The 16,024-nt window shown below is 42.3% G+C and overlaps 1 long non-coding RNA gene across 1 annotated transcript in view; it reads left to right on the forward strand.

Moving 5' to 3' along the window:
* LOC144824917 (uncharacterized) overlaps positions 1-16,024 on the forward strand; it is a 978,282-nt gene that overhangs the window by 826,132 nt on the left and 136,126 nt on the right. The gene's annotated exons all lie outside the window — the stretch shown is intronic.

Raw genomic sequence — 16,024 nt, forward strand, 5'->3', positions numbered from 1 at the left:
GATATCCTTCTAGCAGAGAAAGACTGGCCACCAGAGTTTGTCAGGGAGTGCCCACATGGCGAAGAAATGATTATGCCTGCCTTCTCAAATCACATTCCAATTCATAAAAAATACACATATGCTAGAAAATGGGCAGTGGCCCAAGCCATTGCATTATATAAAAATCATGTAGGATGGGATGAGGATTCTCCTCACCATAAAATTCAGTTAAAAAATCAACCTATTGCACAGAGGCAGTATCCTGTTAAGCAAGAAGCTAAAAAACAAGTCAGATCAACTTGAATATCAGGGGGTGATTGAAACATGCACCTCACAAATTAACAATCCTTTGTTTCCTGTCTCCAAACCAGACAATTCATATCGTCTAGTTTTGGACTACAGACACCTAAACTCATGCTGCAAAACATTTGCAGTACAAAACTCACACAGTGCAGCACTAATGAATACCATCGTGCGAAAAAAATATAAAACGACATTAGATATCTCAAATGGCTTCTTCTGTCAAAACATAGCACCAGAAAGCAGGTATTTGACCGCTTTCCCCAGTATGGGGGCACAAAAACAATTTTGTCGTCTCCCACAAGGATTCAAGAATAGCCCAGGATTATTCTCAGCAAGGGTAACAGAGTTACTACAAATGTATGATGATGAGGCATTATCCTTTGTCGATGAAATCTATCTTACAGACGACGACCTGGAGACACACTTGAAAAGAGTGAACACCATAATACTTGGGTTCGCAGCTGAAGGGGATACATTCAACTTTAAAAAGTCACGAATTGCTCACCTAACTGTCCTGTTTTTAGGATATGAATTATCAAGTGAAGGCAAAAGCCTAGCAGACAACTTCTTAGAGAAGTGTGCAGTACTTCAAGCTCCAAAAATGCTGAAAAACTTACAATCAATTCTAGGTTTCCTGAATTTCGGAAGAACATACATCCTAAATTATGCAGAGGGTTAAACCTCTCTACGAATTAATAAAACCTGATTTCAAACTAATTAATTGGACTCAAAAACACACAGAAATTTTACGTTCATTACAAACAGACATGTTAACTAAAACAAAATTGCAAACACGTGCAAACGAACGCAACCTTGTAATCCGAGTCATCCCAAGAAGATGCGGATTCACATACCTGACCTTTAATGAGGGAGAAACGGTACCAATAGCTTACAAATCACACTTGTACACACAAGCTGAAATGAAATTCAGTTCTACTGAAATAATTATGACTGCGGTTCAAACTGCTGTAGCAAAAGAAAGAGCCCTCGCACAAGGTAAACGTATATTAATCGTTACACCGGTACCTGCCCTAGAAGCGGTAACAAGAGCAAGCATTCCCAATGCTAATGCTTTATATCCGAGATGGATACAAAGGATTAATTCTCTTGCTGCATCAGACATAGTATACAAATTTGATCCCAACTTAAAAGCACAAGACTTTCTCCAATACGAATATGAATGTCCTCTGCCGACCGGAATCCTGCCTCTCGAACATTACGGCTGTATAATATATACAGACGGTTCAGCACAACCCGCAGTTAGGGGTAAACAAGCTTATAGTGCTGCGTGCGCGATTGTTAAAGGTCGTTGGCACGAAGGAAAATTTAGACCATTGGTCACTAAAACTGAATCACTCAGAAACTGTACAGCTCAGCGAGCTGAAATAAGATCTTTAAAAATGGCGTTTGAAAATGCTGATCGCAGATTCCCGACACTAATAGTGTGCGATTCACATTACTGCGTCCGATCTTACAATAATTCCGTGCAGACCTGGATTAAAAATGGTTACAAAGATGAGACAGGTGCCACAATAAAGCATAAAAAGCTCTGGGAACAAGTAATTCTTTTACAGAAAGAACTACAAAAGACTCACGTGATACATACACTGAGTCATCAACGTGATGACGTTCACGTTGCAGGGAATTCATTGGCTAGCAAAGCCACAGCGGCAGCTGTCAAACCAGCTTCCGTAGCCACAAAAAAGCGTTCTAAAAAACAAATAGACGGTGAAACGTTACTAGCCATAAAAGCCTCATTGGAAGGCAACTATGCAGCGTTACCTCTAAATTATCCACTCGGAAATACATACATAATTGATGCAAACTCTGTTACTTTTGCTCAAATCCATGGAGTGGGGGATAGAGTAATTCCAAACACGAACAGGAGAGCTTACTTGATTCAAGAAGCACACATGGGAATGGGTCTGAGTCACCAAGAGATCTTGAAATCTCTAATAGAATTGCAATCACAATACTTGTGGCCGGGGATGAGCGTGCACATTTATAACTTTGCAATGAATTGTCAGAACTGCAATAGAGATTGCAGTTGTGAACCGGACCAGATACCTGCCCGGACACCTCTATTAGACAGCATTAGGCTATCTATACGCAGACATCCCATAATTATTAAGGCGAGATTCATTTAGATGTGGCCCCAGCGCTCGGCTGACGCCAGAACTGTTATAAAAGGTTTGCGAGTCTTTATCGGCACATACGCAATTAGCATGCTACATTCTGACCAGGGTCCTGCGTTTAGCTCTCCAGCTTACAAGGAGGCCATGACCAGCATGGGCATTGCATTGCGGTACTCTAGTCCATTCCATCCCGAGGGAAATGCGGTAGTGGAGAGAAAAAACCGTGACATAAAGCAATCTATAACAGCGAGGGTATTAGGTTCGGGTGACGGGTGGGTCAAACATCTAATAAGTGTCCAACGTAGTCTTAATAATCTGCCAAGAAATTCTCTAGGAAGTGTCACTCCGTAGTAATTATTGTTTGGTACTAGAACGATCATTCATTATCTCGATTGTCAGACTTCAGTGGTGAAACAAAAAACTTTTGATATCAAAGATCGATTGGCTGTTTTACAGGGCTCAAATGAAACAAGAAGAAGTCTAAATAACACAAAGCTAAAGCCAACGACCACTGAAGAAAAACCACCGGTCCCAGCAAGACCTGTCTGGATTCCAAAGATTGGGGATCTGGTCAGAGAAAAGATCGCGGTGAAGAAGTAATTTGGGCCTTCTTACAGAAAAGCAGTACCTGTCTTAGCTGTCAGCGGAACAAGATCAGTAGTACTACCGCCCCTTGCTGGTAAAAAGGAGAACCGAGTTGTATCAATCGACCTGGTAAAATCACAATCATGTGGCCAATAATAAGTAGTAGGCCCAGTGGTCTCCCAAGAAGTAGCAGAAGACCAAGCCTTGCTACAATCCAAGCGGTTCAAACTGAGAGACTAATCACATTTGATAAACCTGCAGTGAATAAAAAATGACTATGCAACAAAGCCATGGAACGTGTGCCTCTTGAAACCCAAATTGCAAAAGTTCGTCAAGAAACACCTGTCTACAATGATGTAGCCCCTGGACATACAGAATCAAAGATTAATAACAATCCGGAAGCAATTCCAACAATTGACAGAACTGCATCTGGCTACTTCATCAATTTCGATGACTATTCTGATGATCCAAGTGAACATGAAGAAACGCCAGCAACTAAAACTTTCAAAGAAAAAATGACTGAACTCTTTCCTCAACTCACAGAAACATATCTGATTTCACCATGGATTGAATTATGGATTGTGTTAGGTGTACCTTTCCTCCTTCTGTGGCTCATCCTGGTCTTAAGTTTGGGTAGATTTATTGATGGAAAATATAGTACAATGGACACAGCAAGTCAGAACATCAACTTGGTCCTAAAGCCTCACAGATCTTCTCACATCGAAAATAGAGAACTGTCATCAGTAAACATTACAGCCATTCCAATACCTGGTGGTGTAGCATGGGACGCTACTGATTACGAAATCTATGGCCCGATTGAACTCTTGAAATATCCACATCAGTTCAAGGATTCTTTAAGTGACTTTGAGACACCTAGTACATTCTCTGATGATTGGGACTTTGAAAATATTAATAATATGATGTCATATTTAGAAATGTCAGCAAAATTTACAGAACATGATTATTTACAAGGCTCATCAAACTATGAAGAATTGTATTGTTTTAATTATTTTGGGCATCACTATTTGCATAAATCTGCTAATCCTAGAAATGTTTTTAGTTATAATCAATGGGAACATTGTCCAACACCGCCAAAAGGCAGTTCGAAAACATTTTTTGAGAAATTCCCATACTTCCCAGGGTTTAACAACACAGATCCAGAAACGTTTTATTTTAAAATTTTAAATAAGACAGGAATGAAAATCATGTTGACAAATACTAAATTGATTTATTCAGAAAAATGTTATGAAAAAATGTCTACATTTGGTTTTGAATTTTGGAAAAACAACATTGAGACAAAAACCATCTGGGGTACAAAAGACTGGCAGGTACAAGGTCTAGAAGCATTATTCAGAGCCTGCATGATCCCAGAACAAATAATGTTCCTGAATGACACCATTCAGCAAACAACCTGTCTTGGCCTAGCCAAGATAAATGACTTAAACAAACCGTCTATTCCAAAGCCCATACCTGATAGTAATAGCACTACAGATGTGGAGATAGACGTATCCCATATTTTACACCAAAACAGAACAAATCCTGATTGGAAAAAATGGTTGATCTGGCCCACAGACACTAATAACTGTCAAGATAGATTCCTGAACAAAACACAGGGGTTCAAACAGAACAGGCCAGACCCAAGATATTCCCAAAGACAACATCTAGGGATAGTTACAACATACAGTGTAGGAAAACTATGCCTAGAGTGGCTACAGAAATCCACACTACCTGAAATTAAGCAACACTTGACTTTACCTAAAGAAGGTGCTGACTTGCGAGATTTCATATTGGGACCTCGCAAACAGCGCCACAAATGTTTCATATACGCCGGTATATACGCTGCTTACAACGAAGCTTGGAAAGTAATGCAAATTGAAACTGCTGAAAAAATACGAGAAATTGATCGTATTAATTTGGAAAAATCACTGTCTGTAGTGGACAATGGGTTAAAGACTCTGGCCTCCAGAATTTATTCACTGGATAGCATTGTATCATCTGCTATTGATATAATAGAACAGGATATGCTAATATTACAACATGGCCAGTCCCAATTACGTTCTATTGTACAGCTAGGCTGGACATTGCAAAACCTCCGTTCAGGCTACGGGCTATGGCGTCTAATCAACACAACGTCAATATTTTCTATCTTTAACCTTACAGATAAACAAATCTCTTTGGCACAAAAAGGAGAAGACTATACGGTGCTAAGCATTGAATAACTAGAAAAATTACCATTGACAATGTCAGAACGACCTGTCATTGAATAGATAATAGATGGTACAATTACGATTACGATAACGACTTTTCAGTTTCAGTATTGCCAAAAGTATATAGTTTGGTTTGCCCTGTTCCCATCATGCACTGGGACAGGAACAGACTAATTTGCATATAGCCAGGTTCTGAACTGGGATGGTGCAGTGAGCTAAAAAACGGTGTTGGATCTAGCCCTGATCTCTTGACTGGGTGAGAGTATTCTGCTTAATTCAGAAACTCTGTCCATCACCACCCCTTGTTGTTAAGAGTATATACCAGCAGGCCTGTGTGAAAGGTTGGGTAAAGGATACATCAAATCAACCTGGAATTTACCTCTTACACATAGATGTTATAGTGAAGGGAAAAAGAAGTATTTCTTAGTGGCAACAACTGTAAAAAATCACTAAGTGGTACACTTCTGTGTCAAGGTATTAACTTGCATGGAGCCTGTGAAGGTTCATCAAATAACCTTTCATGTCACCTGCACGGCACCCCTGCAACACAGATAGAGCCTTTTTTCAGACAGCTTTCCAACGGCAGCTACGTTATATAAGTGACCATAGCTGTTGTGGCATGGTGCCAGGAATAGCCTATCTCGTGAGCGTTACTTCCAGGGTAATTTGCTGTATGCAAGTAGTGTATCCAAACAGCAAACCAGACATGGAGGCAGCAATATGGCCTTCTCTGAATATCTCTTCTATTCGAATTGATACTTTAAGCAGAATGAAGTCTATTCTTTTACAGACAACTGTGCCTTTAACCTCGTCCAAAGAGACGTATGATCTGCAAGTTGCAAGGACAGCGGCAGAGATACATACACTATTATCGACAAATTGCCCCGTGCATTTCGTAGAAATGTTAGGTCAAATCTTAAACATGTCAGATACCAGTGGCATCGCACATGTATTTAAGACAATTTTTCGGGACTATTAGCACCCTTTGAAGCAGTCCTGAATATCTCCCCGAATTTCGTGCACTTTGTGTTCGGCGGCCTGCCTCTTCTCTTGGGACTCGTGGCAGGAATTTTATTTTTGTTCCTTCTGCTCCGATATGGCAAGTCAAGTCACAGACAAAACCCAGGCTACAATGGAAGAAACAATCCTAGTGATGAGATACCGATAAAGGATTACTAAAGTCCTCGTCTTGGCGAAGCTAATAGATCTGAATACTACCTGGTTTCTTTCATTCAGAGCAATCTGGCAAGATTGCATCTTACCTGTTCTACGATGCCTGCTATGCGGAGAAGAATGCGTGTTGGACGTCTGTCTAACACTACCATTAGCAGTACCAAAGGATATCGATACTTTGCTTGGTTCGGTAACGGCTCATGCAACGTGTTGTCCCCAGCGGCTACCTATTCTGATGACAGCATTCGTTGAGACCTCACCTTTACGATTAGGTGGCGGTGAGGTACGAGATGAAAGCGGCACACAGGTACAACCTTATGTGAACATTGCTGATCCAGACATCGATGATGGCAATGATTCTCACATATGCACTATTTCAGCCTTTTCAAAGTTGGTCACACTTTCACCTACTGTTGTAGATGAATTTTTAAGCAGCCTGTCTGATTTGATGTTCTCTCCTAACAACGAGAATAACTTTTAAAACAAAACATGAGCACACAGCGTTCCCTGAACTCTGAATTCGGTCTTCAGTTTTTGATAAACGACACTTTTGAAAAACATTTGAACTGTTTTTACTTCCCTGAAAGCAAAATTATTTTTCCGTTGCCAAAATATTGACCTTTTTTTTTGGGCACATGGTACTCTGCTTAAAGTAGAACTATTCATAGAGAACAAGATTTCTATTTTGAAACTCTAGAAACAATATTTTGATTCAGCCTCTAGCACATGTACAGCATTGTATAAATATGTGACGAAATGGTCTCGGCCTTCTCTTCTGTAGTAAGAGCCATTTCATAAATGTAATTTTCGCAATTCATTCAGCCAACGTACTATATTTAAATTATCTGAATGATACCACTGCTTGAAAACGTACAGTACAAATACTCATTTTTCGTGTACATACCATTTCAAATGCATTTTATGTATTTTGGGGTGGGTTGGAAAACACATGCATCGTTATATGTTTAGTATTGCTTAGTGTTTAGTAATGATGGACATTATACGTTGAGTGGGTGTTGTAAACGTATCTAGGACCCTATTTAAATATTCCTGATTCATGCCCTTATGTGGTTATTACAAATCATATCCTTATAAAGGCATAAGAATCATGTCCATATTTAGTCATAGCCAATGCTGTCCAAATACGGCAAGGCTACTCCCATAGACTCCTAGAAAGTACAATGCGTTCTTTAAACAAACCAAGCCTCCAGCAGCCCAGGAATTCCCCCTGCTTTTGTTTTGATTTGTCCAAGAACTGCTAGAGTCCTGAAAGAACTGCAAGTTCTTAGTGACGTCTTATGTCCAACCTTACGTCAAACTCGGCACCTTGCAGGTATAAATATACCAACATCTGCATTAGCAAACACACAGTGGTTTGGAGCAGATCAGCTATCTACTTACCCGAAGCCCAGCTGTAACGAGAGCGAAGGAAGCCGACCATCCCATTGACGCACTGAGAGAGACGCTGTCTTTTCTCCTGCCGTGAATCCAGCTCCAGTGTTCCCAGTCACCCTTGCGGGTTGCTGGGAGATCGAGTCCTGAGAAAGAGATACAAGACCTCCTTCATTCTATAACCAAGGGACGGAGCTGATTAGATCCTTAGAGAATTCTTGATTCAGATTCTTGGCAAAAACTATCTTAACTTAAACTGCAGCTCACTTACTCCTTTCCACGTACTAGGCTTAGGTTAGGTACACCGGGGTAGGCGTATTTAGAAACACCAGTTGAGTATGTTTAGTCAACTTTTATCATTATATGTATTTTTTCCGTTTTAAGTATCTTATGGCTCAGAAACCATATAAATGCGTTTACAGTATTATTTCATAATACTCCTTTTACTGTACGCACTTTACTTTATGACAAGTATTGCAATTGTGGCAATTCACTTCTCTTGCATGAGAAAGAGGACTGCTCAATAAATAACAACTTTTATTGAAAACGCCCGTCTCTCTATTTCTCTGCACTCCTGGTGAAACTAAGCATGCACGATTGACTGAGTGAAATAGTTTTCTATTGTTTTCCGCGACGCTGGAGACATACTCCTTATTCTGGGGGTAGCAAAGTTGTTATGTTTATGCGGTTGTCAGAAACTAATTCCTTCTTGTCTCTTCAGGAAAGTTAACTCCTTCCTGTTCACTCAAGAAAGTTTCTAGTGACCTCTGAGCTAGCTGGCATTCATAATTAAGTCTAACATATTCAGTAGAGACCTAGTCGACCTCAGTCCTACGTCTAAACTATTGTTTATGTTATTCCAATGCGCAGAGCCTATTGGGAATATAGGAACTACACTACAGCGCCATCCATTGCTTCATAGCAGTCAACCTGTTGCTGTCGTGGAGTTAGCCGGCAGGCCCTATTCTGCTGATTGGGGAGCGCAGGGACCCTGCCCCGGCTCGTATCCTTACCTGGTACACGCAGCTCTCCTGGTGCACCGTCTCTGTGCATTATGCAGGGTGCGGCCACCAAAAGGCAGGAGGGTTTGGGCCGGTGGAACAATAAATGACGGCAGAAGGGGGGCGAGGGAGCAAAGCACGCCCCACAAAGCAGCAGCAGCTCGGCAAGGATATGAGGCGATTGGGGCAGGCTCAAAGGGCAAGGCAAGAGCTGTCATAAGTAGAGCAGAGAGATGGGCAGTCAAGTCAACTTATGCAATCTAAGGAAGTTCAGTGCAGGTGCGTGGTGACCGGCAGACCGGGAAATTTCGGATTCAGCCGCAATCACCTGGAAATGCTTGGTTGGTGCACTCTTTTTCGAGTATCCAGCTTTTGATGAACAGGGTGGACGGCGTCCTCCCTGTAAAAATAGTGGGGGGGATGCCGTCCACCGGCATGTGCCCCCGACTCGTGCCCTGGTGTCCCTTACCCCCCATAGGGACCTGCCCTGTCTCCCCTCAGTGCCTCCAGCAACAAGCAAAACAAGCATTTGCTATGCAATAGGTCTCGCATTTACGCGAGTTTAAGCTATTGAGGTTCCGTGATTTTCGACGCGATTTAAAAGGGGATGATGGACGGAGCGTTTGAACAAATCAAACACTCACCCCCAGCCAACTGATCTGGGTTTAATCCATCACCATTCTTTAGTTCACTCAGCCACCCCAGTTCAGACATGGCTATATGCAAATCAGTCTTACCCTGTGCCTCGTGGGAACAGTCCAGCCCGAACTGCCAAGCCATGTCTTCCCTGGACTGGAAACAAGCATCCTGGGACCGGTTTCGGATTCATAATCCTCATCAGCCAGGCTATCTTGAATCCAGTGGCCAAGTGAACAAGGGACTCACGTCTGAGCATACCCTGCCACACTTAGAGCGAACAGAGCGATATAAAAGGGGATGATGGACGGAGCATTTGAACAAATCAAACACTCACCCCCAGCCAACTGATCTGGGTTTAATTCATCACCATTCTTTAGTTCACTCAGCCACCCCAGTTCAGACATGGCTATATGCAAATCAGTCTGACCCTGTGCCTCGTGGGAACAGTCCAGCCCGAACTGCCAAGCCATGTCTTCCCTGGACCGGAAACAAGCATCCGTGATTTTCGACTCCGCTTCGTAGTCAGCCGCCATTTTGTGACAGCCGCCATTTTGTATTGCCCTCACTCAGGCGACACTGCGAACATAGTGTTTTTGCCTTTTTCACCTGCTTGCCTCTCCTGTTAAAGAATAACCTTTTTGTCCTTGTCTAAGAAACCAATGTCAGGGTCCGGCCGAGTTAGGTAATCCATGTCTAGACTGATTAATCCTTGTCTAAGTCCACTGTTTGGGTCCCACCATTCTTCTTGACTTTATTCTATTTGACTGACCTTCGCTATTCTCTCCGTGTATTCTCTTGTTACATAAACTATCCTTTGAAGCATTCAAACATGTTCTACCACCTGCAAATTGAATTACAGATAGTGTTGATTAACTTGAGGGGAGGAGAGCACACGGAGTCTAAAAGGAGGGTGTGTTTTGGCATTCGATAACTTGTTTTCGAACTATTCCTATTTGTCAGTCTTGTATGTTTTGGGAGTGGGTATTGTAAATATGTATGGTATAAAAGTCCGTGCGCCACGGAATGAAGTGGCAGTCTCCTGAGAACTAACCATTGGTGTACTTCTAGGACCACTGTGCTTAGCTGCAGCTAATAAACCTGATTTTCTACACCGAACAGAGTGTCTCGTGTCTCTGTCTGATAAGGCAGGTGAACCCGGAGATTTCAGGCGTGCCCTGCGCCGCTAGGCCCATAAGGCCCAGTTCTCCAATTGGCGTCCCAACGTGGGGCGACTTCAGTGGTAGCGGTTCAGCCCGAAGATTGTGAGGAGCTTCGCAAGAAAATTCTGGAGGATTCGCGAACCACGAGAGCGACCCCTGTATGTCGAAGTTAACCGAAGGTCTTTTTCAGCGCGGCTAATCCTTTCCGATGGCTGCTGACAACTGCTGCCCTGACTGTCGCCCTGCCTTGGCCCCTGGTGATGACTGGTATCGCGAGACGTTAGACGAACACCTGTTGGCGTGAGAAAATACTTAGTTAAGTATAAGTGGGTAGCTCCCACTCTTTTTGTTTTGGGTTTTTATTCGACCAATGCATTAGTCGAAGCCGAGGGGTAAGTACGTTTGTGCTGTAATAATTGTCTTAAACCCCTTGAAGTCCGACAATAGTCCAGTTCGTTACGAAATGCCTGGACTTTGTAAATTTAGGAAATTTTGTTGTTTTAGTTGTAATAGGGATTCCAAGCTCGATGACTCTTGTCCAATTCCTCCGGTTGGAACTCCCACTTATGAGCTCTATTCCAAACATGGTCTTGGTCCTATTATTTTTAATGACACATGGATTCGGGATACAAAGAAAGATGGTGTTTTGCAGTGGCCACAAAATGGTAGTTTTGAGCCTGACATATTAGACAATTTAGAATCGATTTTGTTCAAAAGAAAAGCCCGGCCGGCAATATTTGACTCTTTCCGCCTCTGGCGTAAGGAAGCCAAACAGAAAGCAATTAAACAAAGGAAAAAGGATAAGAAAGCACAGTTAAAAAAAATATGAAGTTGATCAAATGATTGATGTTTCGGAACTGCAGCATCGTATGGCAATAGATAGATGTTATCCAGTATTGACCCCTCCCATGAAAAGTAAAGATCTTGATGAAGATCCTTTTATGTCTAAGCTGTTGCGATCACCTCCACCTTATGGATTAGGTGCTAATGCACCTCCATTACAACCTATTGTTCAGCAACCTATTGCCCAACCAGTTATTCCAGTTGCCCCGCAATTGCCTCTTCCAGTAATTCAGCCTCCGCTTCCTTTGCCACCGTCTTCTGTACCTTCGTCTCCTTCATCGCCAGTTTCTTTTACTATCGATAATTCTTCTCCTGTCGTGCTTAATACGATGTCTCCAGTTTTGCTGTCTGATTCTCCTACAGCTCGTCGACGATTAGTTGAGACCGTTTCCGGTCTTTTGTCGCGTTTCTTCGGTGCTCTCACTTTGACTCCTGCTTTGTCCAGACGACAATCTTGTAGTCAAATTCCAGATACTGATGAACGAACTAGGTTATATTCTCTTGCCCGTAATTGGATCATGAGTGGTCCGCTGTATACTGTTCATGATATTTTGGAAACTTCCCTCCAGTGGAATGCGCCCACGCAGAGATATGTTTTTAATGTTATGTGTAATATTCTGATTAAAGGATGGTGTGATATGGGTTTAGATTTACCTCCTCAGGGTTTATCTGACATACAAGTTACCTTCGATAAAGGTCTTATTGTAGGTCCCGATTTCGAGGATGCTGTTCGAACACTTATCACTTTTAGGTCTTCCTTTTTCTCTCAAATTTCTCTTGAACCGGATCCTGCGGTACAACATAAAGTGAAACATTATCCTATGCGAGAAGTTCCCCCTATATGGAGAGAAGCAGTTCCACAAGCAGGTAATGTTCCAGGTGTCCCTGCTCATTTCCAGCGTATATGGGTACATGACCCTTGGAAAAGATCTGAAGTCTTAGCACTTAAACAGTCTCTACCGGACACTCGTAAGAATCCTGCTGGGTATTATAAGGAGTTGTCCCAGGCTGTTGATGCGTGCGTAATGAATTTGGCAGATATTGATTTACTGATGGGTAATGTAGTCCCTCCAGCAATATGGGCCCGGATTCGTAAGGAAGATCACGATCAAGCTTTGGGTGGTACTTGGGCTGCTTTAGCTGCCACAGATGCGCTACAAGTAGGTGGTGCTAAACCCGATGCTTTGATCACTGAATTGCCTGGTAGGATAATAACTTTAATGAAAAGGATGATGCCTGCCCTCCGAGTTAATTGGGACAAGTTAGCTGCGTGTAAACAGAAGAAAGATGAGAGTGTCTCTGATTTCTTTACTCGTTTCGAAGAAACATTAATCGACCATAGTGGTCAAGATTTGAGTACAGAGGGTGGACAGCGATTATTTGTGGATAAATTTGTATTTAATCTACTTCCTGAATTATTGCATAAATTGAAAGATTCTGAGAGTTCGTGGGCCGTGTCTTCATCTGCCCAGATATTAGCTACTGCTCAATAGTATGAGAATAGGGATAAGGAAAAAAAGGAAAAAGCAGAGAAAAGGACTAAAGAATTAAAAACGAAGGTTCTTTTGCAGCAGGCTTATCCCCCTCGTTCTGTTCAGAATCAATTACAACAGCCTCCCCAGTTTCAGAAATTGTTACAGAAACCTACATCGTTCTTTGGGTCCTAATCAATGTGACTATTGTAAAGAGGAAGGTCATTTCAAGAATAGTCATCCGGTTTTATTGCAGCGTAATGGTGGACTAACAGTGCCACGAGGTCATGGTGGTTTTCAGTCAGCACCCAGGGGTAGAGGACGAGGCGTGCCGTCTCAAGGACAACATTCCTTACCCCCACAGAATACTATGAATTATTTTGATCAGCAGAATTCTCAGTCCGCACAGTATTACAATGACGATTATTGTATTGAGAATGACAATTCTGACTTTTCCACTAGCTAGGACAGCCATAGACGAAGCAAGGGAGTGGTATCAGTTCCAGTGGATCAAGATGGGCCTTATGTTAACCTTGTTGCATTGGGTGTTTCAGAGCCGTTTCTTCTGGATACTGGTGAAATGAGAAGTTCTATTATTCACTCCAAACTCCCTGGGCACCTTTGTCTGGCTTAACGAATGTTTCTGTAGGATTCTCTGGCGCCCCAGTCAGCAACCCAGTTTCATGTCCCTTACCCATTTCTATTGGTCCTTACGATTTGGAAACCCCGCTTATTTTAACGACTGGTTGTGGTGAGAATTTGTTGGGCTTGGATTTATTGAAACGTCTTCATGCAACGTTGTATTGTTCCCCTTGTGGTGTACATCTTACGTTGGGAGATACATTAATTTCTCCTATGTATTTATCTAACTATCAACTACCACTTGAATTGCGTTCACTTCCTGCTACGCTTTGGGCTACGGGTCCGAATGATGTTGGTTTGCTCAGAATACCACCTTACGTGATTACTGTCAAGCTAAATGTTCAGTTGCCACGTATTCCTCACTACAAGATTTCTAGCGATGGTGAAAGAGCTCTGTTGGCTATTGTGCATGATTTAGTTCAGAAAGGTGTCATTGAAGAAATGAGAGGAAACGTTTGCAACAGTCCTATTTTGCCTGTTCTTAAACGTACCGATCCTTCTACGCCACCTGTGTATCGTTTTGTGATTGATCTTCGAGAGGTCAACAAAATTGTTGTCCCTCAGTTTCCTGTTGTCCCAGACATTACTGCTTTGCTCACAATGGTACCTGCTTCGGCTGCCTGGTTTTCAGTTATTGATCTTAAGAACACTTTCTTTAGTATTCCTGTCGCTGAGGAAAGTAGAGATCTCTTTGGTTTCTCTCTCAGAGGCCGAAGTTTTAGATTTAAAAGAGCACCTCAAGGCTACTGTGAGAGTCCCTCCATTTATAGTCAAGCTTTGAAATCACAATTGGATTTCTTCTCTTTGCCTTCCGGTGCTACTTTAATTCAGTATGTGGATGATTTATTGGTGGCTGCGGATTCAGAGGATGTCTGTAAAAATGCGACTATTTTCCTTTTGCGCCACTTGTCTGATTTACATCATAAGTTGTCACCCTCTAAGTTACAGTATTGTCGACAAGAAGTTACCTATTTAGGTCATCTCTTGTCGAAGGAGGGAAGGCGATTGACTCCAGAACGTATTTATGCAATTTCACGAATGTCTGTGCCATCCACGCACAAGGAAGTGTGTGCCTTTTTTGGTATTACCTCCTATTGCAGACAGTGGATCCCAAATTTTTCTCTACTAGCTAAACCTTTGTTGGCACTTACTTTGAAAGACACATCCCAACCTCTTCCTTGGACTGACGAATGCCAGAAGAGTTTTTCTGATCTACGTACTGCTTTGTATTCAGCTCCTGTGTTGGGTACTCCAGACTATAGTAAGCCTTTTACGCTCTACGTGCATGAACGGGAAGGTTGTGCATTGTCTGTTTTAACGCAACAATTTAGAGACAAACAAAGGCCATGTGCCTATTTTTCAGCTACTTTGGATCCAGTAGCCAAGGCATTACCTAGTTGTCTCAGAGCAACAGCAGCAGCGGCGATCTCTATTCGTCAATCTGCTGGATTGGTGTTGGATCACACCCTTGTTGTTATGGTAGTACCACATGCAGTAGATACTCTTTTGAATAGAACGAAAACGTAACATCTAACGAGTGCTCGTTTGTCTGGGTATGAGTTGACGCTTTTAGCAAGCCACATACACATCAAACGATGTAATGTTTTGAATCCAGCAACGTTGTTACCTACTGCAGAAGAGGAGGGTACACAAAATCAGCATGATTGTCTTCTCCGATCAGAGGAGGAAACTAAAGGCAGAATAGATCTAAAAGATACACCACTTGTGGACCCAGATGGGATCCTATGGGTAGATGGTTTGTGTTTTAAGCTTCCTAATGGTGATACGACTGCAGCCTATGCTGTTACCACTTTGCATACAATAGCAGAAACTGCACGTATCACACACAATTCAGCACAAGCAGCTGAGTGGATTGCGCTGACAAGAGCGTGTGTATTAGCAAAGGGAAAGAGTGACTATTTACACCGATAGCCAATACGCCTTTGGCGTGGCTCATAGTTTTGGTCACTTGTGGAAGGAAAGAGGATTCTTTACTTCCCATGGGACTAAAATACAGCATGGTCAGTTGGTTACTGATCTTCTTGAATCACATTTTTTGCCTACCCAAATAGCAATTGTAAAGTGCAGTGCGCATAAGAAGATTACTGATGATGTAGGTCGAGGGAATGCATTTGCAGATGAAGTAGCGAAGGAAACAGCGAGGAACGTTAAGAGCCAAATGTATGTTGCAGGCCCTGCAAATTGGGTTAGAGAAGGAGGTATGTGTGAAGATACAGTGGAAAGTGTGAAAATGATTCAAGCGGAAGCGACTGAGAAGGAATTGAGCAAGTGGAGAGAAAGTACGGGAATGTTGGATGAGACAGGATGTTGGACGGAATTGTCGGAGCACCAAAGATGGTTGTTACCAGATGCCTACGTACTTCCTGTAGTTACTATGGCGCATGGTCCAGCTCATATCAGTGTGAAAGGAATATGTAAGCTTCTGGCTACAGTATGGCAGAATGAAGGTATTCCTAAATGTGCGGAAAATGT

The sequence above is a fragment of the Lissotriton helveticus genome, chromosome 3_1 (genome assembly GCF_964261635.1).
Source record: "Lissotriton helveticus chromosome 3_1, aLisHel1.1, whole genome shotgun sequence".
In the NCBI taxonomy this organism is placed as follows: Eukaryota; Metazoa; Chordata; class Amphibia; order Caudata; family Salamandridae; genus Lissotriton; species Lissotriton helveticus.